The sequence below is a fragment of the Oryctolagus cuniculus genome, chromosome 7 (assembly GCF_964237555.1).
Source record: "Oryctolagus cuniculus chromosome 7, mOryCun1.1, whole genome shotgun sequence".
NCBI lineage: Eukaryota > Metazoa > Chordata > Mammalia > Lagomorpha > Leporidae > Oryctolagus > Oryctolagus cuniculus.
Window position 1 is genome coordinate 30069101 of NC_091438.1, and position 6000 is coordinate 30075100.

The window sequence follows — 6000 nt, forward strand, 5'->3', positions numbered from 1 at the left end:
AACTCATGAAATTCAACAATAACAAAACAAACAATCCAGTTAAGGAATTGGTAAAGCACTTGAACAGGCATTTTTCAAGAGAGGAAATTCAAATGGTCAACAGACACTTGAAAAAATGCTCAGGATCACTAGCCATCAGGGAATGCAAATCAAAACCACAATGAGATTTCACCTCATTCCAGTTAGAATGGCTTTTATACAGAAATCAACAAACCGCAAATGCTGGCAAGAGTGTGGGGAAAAAGGTGTTGTTGGTGGGAATGTAAACTGGTGCAGTCACTGTGGAAGACATTAAGGAGCTACCTCAGAAAGCTGACAGAGACCTACCATAATATCCACACATCCCACTCCTGGGAATTTGCCCAAACCAAATCAGCATCTGAAAGAGTTACCTGTACCCCCATGTTCATTGCAGCACAATTCACAATAGCTAAGATATGGAATCAACTCTGATGTCCATCAACTGTTGACTGGATAAAGAAATTATGGTATATATACACTATAGGGTACTACTCAGCTATTAAAAAAAAATGAAATCCTCTTTCACAACAAGATGGAAGCAGCAGAAAACCATTATACTTAGTGAAAAAAGCCAGTTACAAAAAGACAGATATTCTATGGTTTTCCTGACCCAAGTTAACTAATAGAGTACTTAAAATGTAATGTATTAGAGTAAAATGGACATTTTGAGATTTGATGATTGTTTATAGCCCTCGTCTTTTTTGATGAAGAATGGTGGTTTTTTTTCACACTATTTGTTGAACTTTTACTTATTTAAGGTTAACTATATGATCATTAAGTAAACAGAAAATAGATCTTTGTAAAAATTAAGAGTGGGAATATGAGAGGAATGAGGAAGAAGTGTTAAAATATGGGCAGGAGGGAGGGTAGGGGAGAAAGTATCACTATGCTTCTAAATCTGTATATATGAAATACATGAAACTTGTATAACTTAAATAATAAAATAAAATTTAAAAAAGAAAAAGGAAAGAAATATTTTTCTGAATACATCTAGTACATCTAAACCATAAATTGTTCAATTGGTGCAAAATAATTTACTAGGGATTACATTTTCTGTTTTCAAGTATCCATACCTTTTAAGAAATGACAAGCATTTTTAGAATGTGTAATATGTGCAAGTTGCTATACTAAGGTGTTTAATAGACATAGAAATTATCTAATTGAATATAAATTCTGAATGAACTAAGTCCTTATATACCCATTTTATAGAGGAAGCTAAGGAGCAGGGATTAATTCACCCACATAAATGGCAACATTAGGATTCCAAGGGGAGATATTTTCAGTCACCTTAAAAATATTACTAACTTTTATATTTTCATGAGCCAATTGTTCATTTAATGTTAGAAGATTGCAAAATATTTATGGGAGAAACAGCTTAAACTGTATATCGATTATTCCATAATTCGGGGAGCTGGCATTGTGACTTAAAGAGTTAAACTGCCACCTGTGACACTGGCATCACATTTGGTGGCCAGTTTGTGTCCCGTTTGCTCTACTCCAATCCAGGCACTTGCTAATGACCTGGAAAACAGTGTAAGATGGCCCAAGTGGGAGACTCAGGTGAAATTCCTGGCTCCCAGCTTCAGCCTGGCTCAGCCCTGCCCATTGCATCCATGAAGGGTCTCTGTCTCTCTCTCTGTCTTTCTCTCTGTCTCTGTCTCTCTCTCTCACCCTGTCCTCTCTCCTTCCATCTCTGTAACTCTAACTTTCAAATAAGTAAATCTTTAAAAGAAATCATTCCATAATTTTGTTTTCTCTGTGAATTGAGATGTAAATCCATTGTTCTGTCTTAGTGACAAAACACTTTTGCACTAGGCATGTTAGTTGTGGAGTATGGGACTAGCTCTGTAGGTGCTTTACTTACAAACTACCGCTAAGCAAATTAACAACTTGGAGGACAGAAGCTAGGATCTTTGCCTGGTACCAAGCACAATTCTGACAGTAAATTAACTGGCTTTCTCCGGAATTTTATAATTTGGAGCACTAGGATGCTAGACAACATGAAGAAAAGGAATGTTGGGGTCTGGGAGATCAAGTCACCATTAAAGAAACCTGGCTACAATAAGTTTTTTTTTTAATTATTTATTTATTTGGGTGTCAGAGTTATACAGAGAGAGAAGGAGAGGCAAAGAGAGAGAGAGGTCTTCCACCCCCTGGTTCACTCCCTAAATGGCCACAACGGCCAGAGCTGCACCAATCCGAAGCCAGGAGTCAGGAATTTCTTCCAGGTCTCCCTTGGGCCCCTGCACCTGCGTGGGAGACCCAAAAGAAGCTCCTGGCTTCAGATCGGCACAACTCTGGCTGCTGCAGCCATCTGGGGAGTGAACCAGCACATGGAAGTCCTCTCTGTCTGTCTCTAATTCCCCCTGTAACTCTGACTTTCAAATAAATAAATAAATCTTAAAAAAAAAAAAAAGAAAAGAAAAAAAGTTGTGTGCAGCCTGCCTCAGCCTGACAAGCCCACATGATGGACATGAGGCAGACACAACGTGGGAGACTTGCTAGAAAAAGTCTTTCCTTCACTTTTGATCCAGGTTCAGTTTCTCAGCTCTGAAGGTGCCTTTCTGTGCCAGGAATGTGTACATAGGTGAAGACATGATTAAGAATGGCTGAAATGGTACTCAAGAAACATGTGCAATATTTTTCTTGTTATTTTTTTTTTAGAAATATCTAGAACTTTGCAGAAACTTTTTGATTTGCTAGCGAGCACTTTTATAATGAGCAATACAGAGATATGGGGACATTCAGACAGCAGCTAAGAAGGCAAATATTCTCTTTACAAGACAAAATCAGTGGTGATGTTGTATTTTTAAAACCTTGAAATAGGGGCTGCCATTGTGGTATAGTAGGTTAAGCATCTCTCAGCAGCACCACATCCCATATGGACGCCGTTTAGAGTCCCAGCTACTCCACTTCCAGTCCAGCTCCCTGCTGATAGCCTGGGAAAGCAGTAGAATATGGCTCAAGTGCTTGGGCCCCTGCACCCACGCAGGAGACCTGGAAGTAGCTCCTGGCTCCTGGCTTTAGATTGGCTCGGCTCTGGCCATTGTGGCCATTTAGGGAGTAGACCAGTAGGTGGAAGACCTTTCTTTGTCTTTCCCTCCCTCTGTCTGTAACTCTGCCACTCAAGTAAATAAATAAATATTTTTTTAAAAAAAACTTGAAATAAAATTGACATCCTCAAAAGTCCTCATCTAGGTTCTTTGATTTCCTGTTTTCAAAATCAGAAGGAGCCCTAGGAACATAGGCCTATTGGGCAAAATTGAGCTCCTCACTTAACCAGGTAGAAAGATTCCAGTGCTCCGATGCCTCCTGCCAATTGTTCACCTGCAGTAAGGGAGAAAGCTAGTGAATGGAGACATTTGTGTAAAAATAAGCAGAAATAGAAATAGAAGAAATAGAAATAGAGGAAAAATTTAAAATGATGCAATGTGCGTATTAGTGGTCTAGGCAATCTATTCCCCCGGTTAAAACAGCTGCCTACATGCTCAAAACCACACCCCATTCTGACTCTGGCCCCCAAGTGGCGGGAGGGGATACAGAATACATCAGTAAGGAAGGGAAGATCATTTCCAGAGACAAGTAATGCGGAACACTTCTTGTAGGAAGACTCTTGGAAAGTTAAAGAATTCCTTAAAAGATGTAGGAAAGTGAAGAACAAATATGATTCTCAGAGATCTAACCAGATATATAACAGATATGCTGGCCTCATATAAAGTTGACTCTATCAGATCATACCAATGACCAGACATGGAGTTTATCTTTGTGATGCAATGAATTAAAGCAACAAAAAGATGCTCCCCCTTGGCTCGTCTGTACTCAGGTTTGAAACATGGAGTTTCTTTTTTTAAAAAAGAAAGATTTATTTATTTATGTATTTGAAATTCAGAACTACAGAGGGAGGGAGACACACACACACACACACACACACACACAGAGAGAGAGATCTTCCATCTGCTGGTTCACTCCCCAAATGGCTGCAATGGCCATGGTTAAGCCAAGCCAAAGCCAGGAGCTTCATCCAGGTCTCCCACATAGCTCAGGGACCCAAGCACTTGGTCCATCTTCCACTGCTTTCCCAGGCACATTAGCAAATAGCTGGATCAGAAGTAGAGCTGCTGGGACTGAACCAGAGATCATATGGAATGCCAGCACCACAGATGGTGGCTTTACCGGCTTCACCACAAAGCCAGCTCTGGAAAGTGTGGCTTTAAGTCCTATTTTTATTCTATTGACAGGTAATGACTGTACATCTTTATGGGTATAGTGTGATGTGTTATATATTGTTCAAGTTAAGATACTTAGGTTATCCCTCATCTCAAACACCATTTCTTTGAGCTGAGTACATTCAAAATCTTCTCTTTGGACTATTGTGGATTACACAATACAATACTATTAACTATAACCACCTTCTGTGTAGCAGAACATCGACATGTGTTTCTTCTATCTGGATGTGGCTGTAAAAAATCAGGAAATCTCTCTCCATCCTCACTTACTCTCCATGATCTCTGGTAACCACTATGCTGCTCATGAGATCAGTTAGCTCAGCTTTTCAGAGATTGCACATGTCAGTGAGATCCTTCATACACTTTGCTTAGAAATTCCCTCAGCTAAATATCCAACATCATCTTTACAAGTTCTGCTTGCCAACCACCACCAGAACACTGTCCAGCCAAATTTGCTGCCACCTTATAAAAAAAAAGCTATCTTTCCTCCAGATTCAAATAAGATGCTCCACACTGCCTTTCTGAAATCCCACAAGAAACACTGCTATATTTCTACCCATACTTTCTTCAAGCTGATCTAGGCTTTTTCTATCATGTTTCTCAAAATTCTCCAAGCCTTTACCCATTGCCCAATTCCAAAGCCACCCACGCACATGTAGATATTTGTTGCAGCAGCATCCAACTTCCTAATGCCAGAAATAAATGTGTATCAGGCAGAGTTTATACTGAAAACAGAACATGTGTCTGTGTGTGGGAGTGAGGTAGGGAGAGAGGGGGAAATGTTTATGTGATATGGGAACCAGTAAGTTCAAAATCTATAGGGCAGACCAGCAGGTTGGAAACTCTAAGTCTACAAATGACACTGAAGTCTACAGGAAAAAGTTATTCTACTTCAGGGAAATCTATTTTCTTTTAAAGTCTTTCAGCTGATTGGATGAGGTCCGCTCAGATTATATTATATATATTCTTTACTTAAAGTCAGCTGCCTGTAGATATTAACGATGCTTCAAATCACTTTCACATACTTAATTAAGTAAATTTGTGAAATTATTCGTCAGCATTCTCCAGAGAAAGACTCTTAGAAGCAAAACTATATTCAAGAGTCTTCAGAATCTATCTGTATCCATCTATATACAGAAATTGTCTCATACGGTCATGGAGGCTGAGGAGTCCCATGATCTGCTATCTGCAAGCTGAAGAACCAGAAAAGCCCATGACAAAATTCAGCTCAAATCTAAAGTCCTAAGAAGTTGAGGAAAGGGGATGATGTGTAATTCCCAGACTGAGTCTGAGAACTCAAGAACTAGGAATACCAGTGTTCAAGGGAAAGAGAACAGAGAGATCTCATTCAAGCAGAGAGAACAAATTTTCCCATCCTCTGTCTTTTTGTTCTATCCAGCCCCTCAACAAAGCAATGCTCAACCAAATTGGTGAGGGTGATCTTCTTTATTCAGTCTACTGATTCAAATGCTAGTGTCTTCCAGAAATGTGCTTACAAATACACAAGTAACAATGTTTTTACCAGCCATGAAGGCATCCCTTAGTCCAGTAAAGTTGATATATAAATTTGATCATCACAATAGTCTAAAGTAACAAATACAACTAGACACCACAGAACAAGTCATTAATGGGGTTTGAAGTTGCATAAAGGATTTCATTCTCCCTGGCTTGCACAGTCCTTTGATACAGAAAAGTACTTACAATATTAATTGATTTGATTGCCAAATCTAATTTAAAAACATACTTACATACA